This window comes from Triticum urartu, unplaced genomic scaffold, assembly GCF_003073215.2.
Source record: "Triticum urartu cultivar G1812 unplaced genomic scaffold, Tu2.1 TuUngrouped_contig_1561, whole genome shotgun sequence".
Lineage (NCBI taxonomy): Eukaryota > Viridiplantae > Streptophyta > Magnoliopsida > Poales > Poaceae > Triticum > Triticum urartu.
In genome coordinates, this window is record NW_024112002.1 from 1 (window position 1) to 12,399 (window position 12,399).

The 12,399-nt window shown below is 43.4% G+C and overlaps 1 long non-coding RNA gene across 6 annotated transcripts; it reads right to left on the bottom strand.

Annotated features, from left to right (window-relative positions):
- Nucleotides 1-3,001: 3,001 nt before the first annotated feature.
- LOC125526724 lies at nucleotides 3,002-10,578 on the bottom strand. 6 transcript variants are annotated; one of them, XR_007291869.1, is made up of 6 exons: nucleotides 10,244-10,578; nucleotides 8,954-9,152; nucleotides 8,610-8,677; nucleotides 6,036-6,073; nucleotides 4,427-4,531; nucleotides 3,002-3,396 (listed from the first exon to the last, which is right to left on the bottom strand). It is a non-coding gene; the product is annotated as an uncharacterized LOC125526724 (long non-coding RNA). The 6 variants fall into 6 exon arrangements; XR_007291872.1 differs by having other exon boundaries at nucleotides 4,427-4,544; XR_007291871.1 differs by having other exon boundaries at nucleotides 4,427-4,552.
- Between the last annotated feature and the right edge of the window lie 1,821 nt (nucleotides 10,579-12,399).

The following is a 12,399-nucleotide window of genomic DNA, read 5'->3' on the forward strand; positions in this document are numbered from 1 at the left end:
CCACATAGAGGGCTGTCGGGAAAGTATGTCCTTCCAGCCCCCAATTCATGAATCAACCGCGGGTACTCCTCGAGCCAACCCGACTTTAGTCATCACATGTATCATGTATAAAGTATATAGTATATACCCGTAATCACCTCCCGAGTGATCACGGCCCGATAGTATAGTGTGGCAGGGGGACAAGAATGTATGGCCACTGATGATAAACTCGGCCTCGCAATTATAGGTTGGCAGACGGACAAGAATGTATGGCCACTGATGATAAACTAGAATCCTATACTAAGCATTTAGGATTGCAGGTAATGTATCAACACTTGTAGCAACAATGACAGGCTATGCATTAGAATAGGATTAACGAAAAGCAGTAACATGCTACACTACTCTAATGCAAGCAGTATAGAGGAGAGTAGGTGATATCTGGTGATCAAGGGGGGGCTTGCCTGGTTGCTCTGGCAAGAGAGAGGGGTCGTCAACACCGTAGTCGTACCGAGTAGCCGCGGCGTCGGTCTCGGTGTCTAGCGAGAGAAGAGGAAGAAATAATAAATATTTAAGCAAACAGATGCATAGCGATGCATGACATGACAAGTATCGGTGTTAGGGGTGTCCTAACGCGGTATGAGGTGATACCAGCGAAGGGGGAAAACATCCGAGAATGTATCCCCGGTGTTTCACACTTTTGACAGATGAACCGGAGGGGGAAAGTTGCGTGTTCGCTATGCTAGGGATGCGTGGCGGACGAACGGGCTGCGTATCCGGGTTCCTCTCGTCGTTCTGAGCAACTTTCATATATAAATTATTTTCATCCGACTTACGGATGATTTTATATTAATTTTCAAAGTTTTAATTCATTTCTGAAATTAATTTAATTCAAAATTAAATATTAAATGCTAAATGCACCCAACCCTGTGTACACAAAAGTGTACACAGAGGCTGACATGTGGGCCAAGGGGACCCAGTTGACCAGTCAATGCTTGACTGGTCAACAGGGGGTCCCACCCCCTGTCATTGAGAGTTTAATTAATTTACTAACAAGTTAGTTAGTTAATTAGGCAATTAACTAAGTTAATTAATCAAATTACCAATTAATTAATCTTATTATTATTTTTAGGGCGCTAGGGCCCATATGTCATAGATTAATTAGGAGGGGGAATTAACACTGATTGGGGGTTATCCTCTAAACTAATTAGGGTCAGGCCCATGGGTAGTGGCCCAAGCCAGCCACGACCACCAAGCAGCGCTCGTTGCCCCCGCAGGCAACGACGGTGGCCCGGGGCGCCGGCGGCCACGGCAGCAAGGAGGAGCGCAGGTGGGAGGCGGCAGGGCGCGCGAGGCGGGTGAGGCCAGCAAGGCCGGCGCGTGGGCGTGCGGCCGTGGGGTCGGGGCATGGCCCAGCGCAGCAGGGGAGAGGCAGTTGGGGCACGGCTGGGTGGCGGTGCCGGAGCTAGCGGCGGCAAGCGCGAGCAGCGGCAGCAGGAGCAGCAGCTACGGGAGCAGGGGCACGGCCCGGGCGGACATACGCGCGCGAGGGCGCGGCCTGGGGCGCGCCCGGTGCGGGAAAGGGCGGCCAGGGGCGCACGGGAGCGGGGCAAGATCAGCATGCGGGCGCACACGCGGACGCGGCAAAGATGAGCTCGTGGACAACGGCTACGGCACGAATTGAGTCGAGGAAAAGAGGGATAACGGGAGAGGAGCTCACAGCAAACTCGGGGACGTGGTTGGGGTGGCCAAGGACGAACCAAAGCGGTAGGCAACGACGGCGGATGCCGGCGATGTACCCAACGAAGACGACGGCGATGGCGAGCGCACGGGAGTTGCGCCGCTCGATCCGGTAGCGCAGTCGAAGGAGATGACGGCGGGGAGGCTCCTGGGCGTCTTCCTAGTGTTTGGGAAGGTCAGCGGCCGCGGCAATGGCGCGAGGCAGTGTCGTACTGGCACGGTCACCGCGGGACCTTTCGAGCTTGCGCCCGAGCAAAAGAGGAGGCGGCTCAGTGGGGAATGAGAGGGGAACGGAGGAGAGCGGGCTAGGGTTCGCTATGGGGCGATTATAAGCCAAAGAGATCGACGTGGAGGCCATCCATGACCATGGTGACCGTGGATGTGCGACACACACGTCTCCTGCCTCCGTGTACAGAGGAGGGGATGAGGTGGAGGTGGAGGTAGAGGTGGGCTGGGTCGGAGGCACTGTGGCCACTTATGGCCCAGTGGCCTAGTAGTTTTAGGAACTTTTCTATTTTTATTTTTCTCTACTGTTTTATTTTAACATTAGCTAGCAGATGAATTCGGTTAAATGTGAAAGTGCGTACACAACTATTAGGAAATATATTATAGAGGCCTCAAAAGTCTGAGGTCAAGAGGAAAAGTATAAATATTTGTTTATTTTGAAAGGCTATTTTTATTTGTTGTTGAACCACTTTATAAATCCCTAGGGACCAATTGGTGGGTCAAATAATGTTTGGTTCAACATGACAAAGATTAGGGGAATTTATAAAATATTGTGAACACTTTATTTTTACCGTTCAAAGAAATAATTATTTCACTTGTAATTCAAATTTGAATTTGACTTTGATTTTGGACAAGTGGCCATTTGCATAGTAACCAAGATGACATGGCCACCATTAGGGAGAGATTACTGTAGCATGATTCTCGGGGTATTACAGATTAGCTCATATTTTGTGTGAGAGCTTTGCTCATCCACTTGGTTACCTTCTCCTCGGAGATTCGAGCTTCCACCGGAGAAGATCCCCCAAGCGGATTCAAGACCCCTCTTTAGGGAAGAACATCAAGACCTCCTCTCGGAGATGAACCGGCTACCCTTTGTATCGTCCCTAGTTGTCCGTGGACCGTGTATCGTTCTTTGTACCCGAGGATCTAGCACATGTGTGACTTGTTCTTGTTAGTTTGAGTGTTTCTCTTGTGTTTCCCCTCTTTGTGTTCCTCGTATTCTTATCGGGATCCGTTCCTTTCATGAAAGATCGGCCTATAGGGTTCTACCCTACATCAATATCAAATAGAATCGTTTCTATTTTTCTAAGCCCCTTCACTGGATGCTTTATTATTATAGCAAACATGCCTGTGCGTTGCAACGGGAGAAAAAAATCATACGCCTCTACCCTAATAAGCATTTCTCAAGCCCCCTCTCCGGTCCATCTCCTCTATTTAAAGACGACACCTCATTTTGGAAAAAGTAGCTACTTTATAGTTATTCGGTTAGATAATAACTGGTTTCTTGCTCTAAAAATAATTTAACAGGTTAATTATGTCCCTTTGAATAGTAATGCTCATCTTTAATACTTGGATTGGACGGTGAACTTCAGAAACTCGCATCTCCTCTTCTTCAGAATGTCCATCCCTTGCTAGTCTCATGAAGATGAGGTCTCTAAATAATCAACATTGTACCTGTAGAAAGAAAATATCATGATTAGTTTCGGACAAAAAATGTTTGGTAAAGGAGATATGTTGCTCTTCTTTTCATCATTACGGAGTTATGCATCAGTAGAAAGAACCCATATCCCTATGCATGTCCTTGCTCATTAATGATCTCAGGCCATGATCATATTAGCACCCAATTGTATCAAAAAATTTGGAATAAGGACAAAAAATATCAAACTACTTGATCAGATTGTTGCGGTTATCAATTTTTTGAAACAATGACAAAAATATCAAACTATTTGATGGGACGAATTACCTGAAAATATAGGAAGAACTCGAATTGAAGCTATTCACATACAGAAGTACATCTTTCATTAGTGTTAATAAACAACATGACCTAGATGCATGCCAAGCAATGTAAAAATGAATCTTCTTTGTGAAAACATTTCTTCAACTTTAGTATGTAGCAAATATGCCTTTCCTATGATATCAGTACAATGGAACTGTTGTTGTGACATCTCTCACAGATTTTGCTGGTGATATGCCTAGGAAAGCATAATGGGTTTTTTAGATAGAGAAAGGAGAGCACATACATAATATGTTTTTCTAGAGAACGATGCAGATAAACATGACCTAGATGCATGCCAAGCAATGTAAAAATGAATCTTCTTTGTGAAAACATTTCTTCAACTTTAGTATGTAGCAAATATGCCTTTCCTATGATATCAGTACAATGGAACTGCTGTTGTGACATCTCTCACAGATTTTGCTGGTGATATGCCTAGGAAAGCATAATGGTTTTTTTAGATAGAGAAAGGAGAGCACATACATAATATGTTTTTCTAGAGAACGATGCAGATAATATGTAAGGAAACACAAACAATGAACATGGCATAGGGCCGAGCTGAAACTTTACAAAACCTAATGCATGAGAATGTGAGATAGTACATGAATAGTAGGGCCAAGCTGTATAGCTACAAGTTTCACTAAAGATACAGTCTGGATGATATCTCTACTCCAAGAGCATCTACTGACAGAAAGAGGCTATAAAACTTACCTCCAGCAGGCGAGCGGGCTGCGACCCCAAGAGCCTCTAGCACCCTGATCACAGTGAACCGGCTGTTTGACCGTGCCAGCATGTCCCAGCCTCCCAGTCACCACCCTGCGTGGTAAATCTACTGTACTGAGAAGCACACAATGACATACCTGTCACACTCAAATCGAGCACATGGACTTCATGAAATTATTGATGCACATCTCGTCAAACATCTCGACAGTATGAGGCTTACAGGAAGGCCGTGTGCTAGGTAGGAAGAAAGGCTTGGGCATCTAATACAGTTGCTGAATCCCAACAATACTATGTGATTTATAAGCAGAAAATACATATGATGTTGTGTTATTTAGTTGAGAGAAGTGCATATTTCAACCCTGAACTCTTGCCCTAGTCTAATTTACAACCCTGAACTTTAATACCGTCTAAATTACAACCCCCAAGTCTCAAAACCGGTCAGGATTCAACCCTCCCCTCCCTGTTGACCGGTTTTGACCTGGGGTGACCAGTTTTGACTAGTCAACGGGTCCAATCAGCATGCCATGTCAGATTTTTTTTTCAAAATTTCAAGAAAAAGTAAATAAAAATCTATAAGATCAGGGAAAAAATATAAAAAGGCAAAATTCCGAAAAAATTGTTCGCGAAAAAGCTAGGGAAAATAAAAAATGATTTTTTTCTGGAATTTGAGTTTTTGGGTTTTTTCTGGAAATTCGTTTTTTTATTTTCCGTGTTTTTCGGAAATTGAATTTCTTATTTCTTTTCCTGGATTTTCTTCGATTTTACAGGTTGTTTCCTTGGAAATTTTGCATTTTTTGCTGATGTGGCATGCTGACTGGACCTGTTGACTGGTCAAAACCGGTCAACAGAGAGGGGAGGGTTGAATCTTGGCCAGTTTTGAGAGTTCAGGGTTGTAATTTAGATGGTATTGAAGTTCGGGGTTGTAAATTAGACTAGGGCAAAAGTTGAGGGTTGAAATATGCACTTCTCTCTTTCTAGTTCAGTGCATAAACTAATTTGGGTTTAATCTCTCAAATAAAACCAATGATGAACTGTATGAAACAACATTTAGATAGAAAACATTATATCTCAAACATTGTACCAGTTTGTGGTTTAATCTATCAACAAAACCAATGGTATATGATGCTTCCCCTATACGCCAGTATCATCACATTGTGAAAGGGGCAAACTACTCACTGATAAACATTGTGTACCGGACAACAATGGCATTCAGAAAAATCCTTTGCCGTCACGTGTGAGCAGTACAGGACATATGTGCGATTTGTCCCCATCATGCTCCAAGGATCAATGTGATTTTCAGACTAAAAGGACACGCAACTTCTTTGTTCTTCCAGGAACTGAATATATGTAAGACACGGTGATTTCTTCTAATGAAAATCGGAGAGGGAGCTCTCTTTTATAAAAAAGGAACTAAATATATGTCAATTCTAGAACCTAAATTTGCCGCTGGAGAGTACTTTGCTCCCCATGAAAACCATTGTAAAATTGTACCCTTTTAAACTAACACTTCTCCTATTTGGATAGAGTGCTCCATCTCTTGGAATTCATCCAAACTTGTATGTACGCAATTAGTTAAGGTCATACAATGCATGCTTACCTGCCGTCCAGTGGCTGTTGCTGGAGTACTCTGGAGGCCTGCGAGCATGGAGGAGAACCAGAGGTGTTATCTACAGCGCCAAAGCACCTACAGCAAAGCAAACACGCATCGCCTCCTCGCGACCCAAGCACCGCAACAACGACAGAGAGAAGAACGTCCGTGCTTACCTGACGAAGATGGACGGTGACCCCTGCACCGGCGTGTCAACCTCGGCCTAGTACAGGCTGGCGACGCGGATCTGCATCCCCGCACCTATGGACGGGTAGGAGCTCTCCCGCCGCACCGCCGGCGGGGCTTGTGTAACGCGGGGGGGCTTTGTGTGGAGGCCCCCGCCGGTGAGGCTTGTGTGAAGGGCGCCGCCGGCCTCAGCTCCCATCTTGGGTCGATCCCCTCCTCCTTCCCTCGTGCGCCACACCAGGAGAGGAGCGCCGCGCCCCAGCTCCTCTTCATCGAGCCACCTCCTGCCCCGAGCCGAGAGCTCGCACTGTGCCCCACAGAAGGCCGGCCTAGACCCGGTGCGCCCCAACCGATCCTTCGGCCGCAGACTCCGCGAGGAAGGCGGTGGCGGCGGCGGTGCGCCCGCTCGTGCATGGGGAAGAGGAAGAGGATCTGTTGTGATGTGTTTGTTTAAAGGACTGCGGGGTGAATATACTAAACTACATGGACGTTTTTGCAACAATGAAACATTATCTCAGTTAGCCAGTTAAAAAAGGACTGCGGGTTGATTCTTCAAAACGTAAGGGGCTTTTCTGAAAATACGCCGCAACGGAGAACCCAACACAATTTCGTACCACCTCGAATACGTTTTAATTTAAAACTGTAAAACTGAAAGCATAAAATCACGGGAAGAAGCGTATTGTGATGGTAAACCCACGGAGTTAATCCATGCTTTATTATTATAAAAAATTAGGAAAAGATTAGGAAAAGACTAGCAAAAATGTCCGTGTGTTGCTACGGAAAAAAAACATATCACACAGACGTAGACCAAAAATAAGCATGGCTCAAGACCCCCTCCCCACATGCTAACATCCTCTATCTCAACTAACATCGTGTATCTCAACACGGCGCCCACTCAGGTCACCCCTTACTTAACCCTCACTAACGGTAGTCGTTGTGTCCACTTGATCACAAACCGATCCGAGCATTGGCAATCCAAAGACAATGAGCATGGCTAGAAAAATGTAAAACTAACTTGTAATTCCTTAGAAATGTCCCTTGAAGAATCCATACAAAACACAATCCAGCCAACAGTTCTATAATGATATGTTCAGAAACTTTAGTTGTGCTATTACTGACCATGTTTAAGTTGGTAAATAAGAAACTTAATGACACTGCATGTTGTTTCGGAATCACATTCATATTATCTCCCATAGAAAAATTGCTTCAATTCTTTCAAGACAGAACCATACAACAAAATGTTTCAGAACGCAAGGAGTCAGAAATACTTTGAATCAGTTTATACTGTGAAATAAAAATTCAGGCCATATAAATCCCGCTTCTGCAGCTAACCTAGCTAGTATTACACTTCTAGGTCCAAAAACTTGAAAGTGGAATAGCACAGAATTAGTAAAGAAATAACCTCCATTTGAAAGCAATTGCACACATTTTTTAATCCAAGCATAGTTATCTAGAGGAAATAATTCAGCAAACACAATATGGGTTGAAAATTCAGAGATCTCATGAGAGGTGGACTGATGCCCAATATATCGGGAAACAATATGCATGTTTCACCATGTACTCTCTCCATTCTGATTTACTCGTCGTGGTTTTAGTTCAAAACTAAAACCACGAGGAGTAAATCAGAATGGAGGGAGTAGAACTGAAGCAAATTATCTAGAAGGAATAGAAGAAAGAAATTGGTAAAGAAATACTATAATCTTGAAAAGAAACATCAAATCAGTAAATGTGACAACGACACAACTACAGTCTTCTGCCAGTTCCAGTTGCACCCCATAAAATGGCAAGAGAACCGCACACAGTAACGAACAGCTGGCTTTGCCTGACCAAGCAGCGGCAAACAAAATTTTGCTAGTTTCTATTTTTCAAATAAACATCAGAGCTTCAAAAACATAGTACAATGAAAAGGATAGAGGAAGATTGCCATCTAACTAAAAGGATATTATCAACTGCAGCATAAAACCACAGTTGCAACAAGCTAAATTGCGTAAAATGGAGATAAAAGTAACCAAAGTAACATGTTCCTCTCTAATACCTATTGGGTCATGTGAAGAGAATGGGTATATAACACCAACCAGTTCAGGATTGATCCAAGGCCACACAGAACTATCCCCAAAAGAGATTCACATATGCCAAAATGGAGCAGATGCATTTAGTAAAGCATGAATATTTGTCGTGTGATTCCACAGTATGCACTGTGCGTACTTTAGTTAAGCATGTATATATATCTGAACTTGAAAAGTATACATTGGCCAGTATTATTCTTTTCTATTTAAATTTTGTGTTCCACCATGATATCGAAATTGCATATAAAATACAGTTCAAAACATGAGCTATAAATGAAATTATATTTATCACTGTTGTATTGGTTTTCCTAAGAAAGTTTGTAATCCTTACAATTATGCTCATGAAGCCTCATGCACCATGTTTCATCTTGCACATCCTCTGAATTTCTGGTCTCGCACCTGCACCACATTCAGTTTGAAGCTATCGACAATGGGGAGCAGACTTGTGTGACTGAAAAGTGAAAACATAAATTTTATGTTCTTTCCAGATGGTCCTAGCACTTATGCAATTTTGAACTTTGGCGCACACACCACAGTGCAGAACCGTGTATGATGTGGATTGTAACAAACAAACAAATTGGAGCGTCATGGATGAGGAGGACGTCGGCAACCGTTGTCACTGTACGCTGCTGAATTCGGATGGAGCGGGTATGGGAGGTGCTGCCGAGGGCTTACCAGGAGAGACGAAGAAAACACTGCAACGTCCGGATCGCCGGCGCCTCATATTTTCCTCCTGCCTCTTAGTGCGTGTAGGGGCAGCCTCAAAGCCGCCTCTGCTCCAGCTCCTTCCTCAACCCACCACCTCCTCCGGCTCCTTCCTCAATCCTCATCGAATCCGTTGGATTTCTCACAAGGATGGTTTGTACCGCATATCCTAAAACAAACATCATCAATAAACTTTAGTATCTCAGATGGAGAATTATGGAGGTATACTCTACAAAATTGAGTAATTGCTTTAGAGACATATATCTAAAATTGGCTCAATATTTGGTAAGAAATTCTCTTTTAATTAGAGAAAAGGTATGTAGTGTAAACTTCTTAAGTTAGCAAGTGCTATCAGCTAGCACCATGTCCGTCTCTGCTTGTGTCCAGCAAACATGCTATGATATAGTAAGAAACCCGGGACCAAAGCATGTCGTGAAAGACGCACACGGGGCGGGCGTGCTTCGACTGTATCTCCAGGGCACAGTTGACAGAAAACTTCCTGATCTAGTTCTAGCATTTTGCTTATTTTCTTAAAAGTTGTATAAGAACAGATCGCTTCCAAGGTTCAAACTATCTTTTGAGTTATCTATCTTATAAAACAATGTCTATGACCTGAATGTAAACAACATGTCTTAAAATAGTTCATCCACGGACTGCAAAAACATACGTAGAACATATCCCTTCCAAGGTTCAAATGGTTCTTTGAACAATCTATCATAGCCATGAAGATTTGCATAACCTTTGAGAATCACAGAAAACAGGGCAGTGTTAAGATAGATTCTGTCATGGTTGATATACATCAAACAGTTCCCTTGATGGACGCACTTCATTATAAATTAGGTGCTATGCCTACCAAACAAAAACTTAACATCAAGGCTACAAAAAAATCCAAAATACAGGCAATGATGGATGTGAGAGGCACTGTTCATCTTAGTAAAGATAGCTCCACTTGTCCTGAAACATATCTCAAAAGGCAAAATAACTAACTTGATTCATGCATAATTAATAATCTATAATCCGATGAGCTGCTTGCCAGAAAAGAGAATATAAAATTAATCACACGTTAATAAGTGTAGAAGCAAAACAGAAGACCTGACAACCCATGGCTCATAGATGCATCAGGAGATCACATTCTCCATGCATGGCCTCAGCCGAAGACTCTACTATTCAGAAACAAAATAATACAAGACCAGCTAAATAAACTACAGACAAGTTCACAAATAAAATTATCCAGAAGTAGATGGGTTCGGACGATCTCACCATGAATAATTTGCCGCCTAGATTTCAGGTGGGCTTGGTCACAAAACAATGGAGATGAGGCACACACGCACCGCAACTGCTTTCTACCCCTTCTTCTTCACCTCGCTACCCCGTCCCAGTGCCTCCAAGTGCACCATCGTCTTTACCTCCGCCCTCACACCCGTGGCGAATCAGCTCCGCCTCCATGACAACTCGCATGGCGGGGGATAAGATTCCCGGCGGCGTCGTGGTAGCAGAGGCGGGGGGAGCCGGCAACGACCGCACCGTGGAGTCTCGCCGGCGGTGGAAGGCCGCGAGGGTGGGGGACTTGGGGTAGGGTAGGGGCTTAGACCGGCGGCGTGCAGGGGTGGGCGTGCTAGAGGTGGAAGATGAGATGGATCGTCGGTCATACGGCTGGGCTGTCGCTCGTACCGTCGTACGTTTTGTGTTGACTTTCATATGGACGGCGGGTTTGGTTCCCCTAAAAGCTAGGGTTCTTTTTGTAAAATTATTGACGGTGAACCCGACATCTATGTGCGATAGGCGAACCATGTCGGACGAACGAACGAACATGCTATTAGTACCACCTCGTTTATATTACGATTTTGTCTATACGAATCGTAAAAGCGTATTACGACTGGGCGGAAGCGTATTGTGACGGTGAACCCACAGAGTCAATCTATGATTTATTATTAGAGAAAGTGAAAAGATTAGGGAAAAGATATTATGAATCTGAAGTTGTTTGATGCATATCGAATAATCAACTCATGGATACTTGTGGTGACATTGAAGTATCTAGGTGACATTAGAGTTGGTTGATGTGTATCGTATGATGTTATTTTAGTATGAACTCTAGGGTTGTTTGTGACACTTATAGAAATATCTCAATAGACTGATCGGAAAGGATAACTTTGAGGTGGTTTTGTACCCTACAAACAATTTCGTCTTATCTTCTCCGCTAGATAAGAACTTTGGAGTGATTCTTTGTTACATGTTGAGGGATTGTTATATGATTTAATTCTGTTAGCACTGTTGAGAGATTGCACTAGTGAAAGTATGAACCTTAGGCCTTGTTTTCAAGCATTGCAATACCGTTTGTGTTTCGTTTTATCACTTGCTACTTTGCTGTTTTTTATTTTTAGATTACAAAATGAAGGAAATATGCCCTTTCCTTATATCATGATAAATGTTTATTATTCATGCTAGAATTGTATTAAACGGAAACTTGATACATGTGTGAATACATAGACAAAACACAATGTCCCTAGTATGTCTCTACTAGACTAGCTCGTTAATCAAAGATGGTTAAGTTCCCTAACCATGAACATGTGCTGTCATTTGATGAACGGGGTCACATCATTAGGAGAATGATGTGATGGACAAGACACATCCCTTAGCTTAGCATAATGATCGTTAAGTTTTATTGCTATTGCTTTCTTCATGACTTGTACATATTCCTTTGACTATGAGATTATGCAACTCTCAGATACCGGAGGAAAACCTTGTGTGCTATCAAACGTCACAATGTAACTAGGTGATTATAATGATGCTCTACAGGTATCTCCGAAGGTGTTTGTTGGATTGGCATAGATCGATATTAGGATTTGTCACTCCGAGTATCGGAGAGATATCTCTGAGCCCTCTCGGTAATGCACATCGTGATAAGCCTTGCAAGCAATGTGACTAATGAATTAATTATGGGATGATTCATTATGGAAAGAGTAAAGAGACTTGCCGGTAACGAGATTGAACTAGGTATGAAGATACCGACTATCGAATCTCGGGCAAGTAACATAACGATGACAAAGGGAATGACGTATGTTGTCATTACAGTTTGACCGATAAAGATCTTCGTAGAATATGTAGGAACCAATATGAGCATCCAGGTTCTGCTACTGGTTATTGACCGGAGAAGTGTCTCGGCCATGTCTACATAGTTCTCGAACCTGTAGGGTCCGCACACTTAACGTTCGATGACGATTCGTATTATGAGTTATGTGTTTTGGTGACCGAAGATTGTTCGGAGTACCGGATGAGATAACGGACATGATGAGGAGTCTCGAAATGGTCGAGAGGTAAAGATTGATATATTGAACGATAGTATTCAGACACCGGAAGTGTTTCGAGATGTACCAGGTATGTATCGGAGTACCAGGGGGTTATCGGAACCCCCGAGG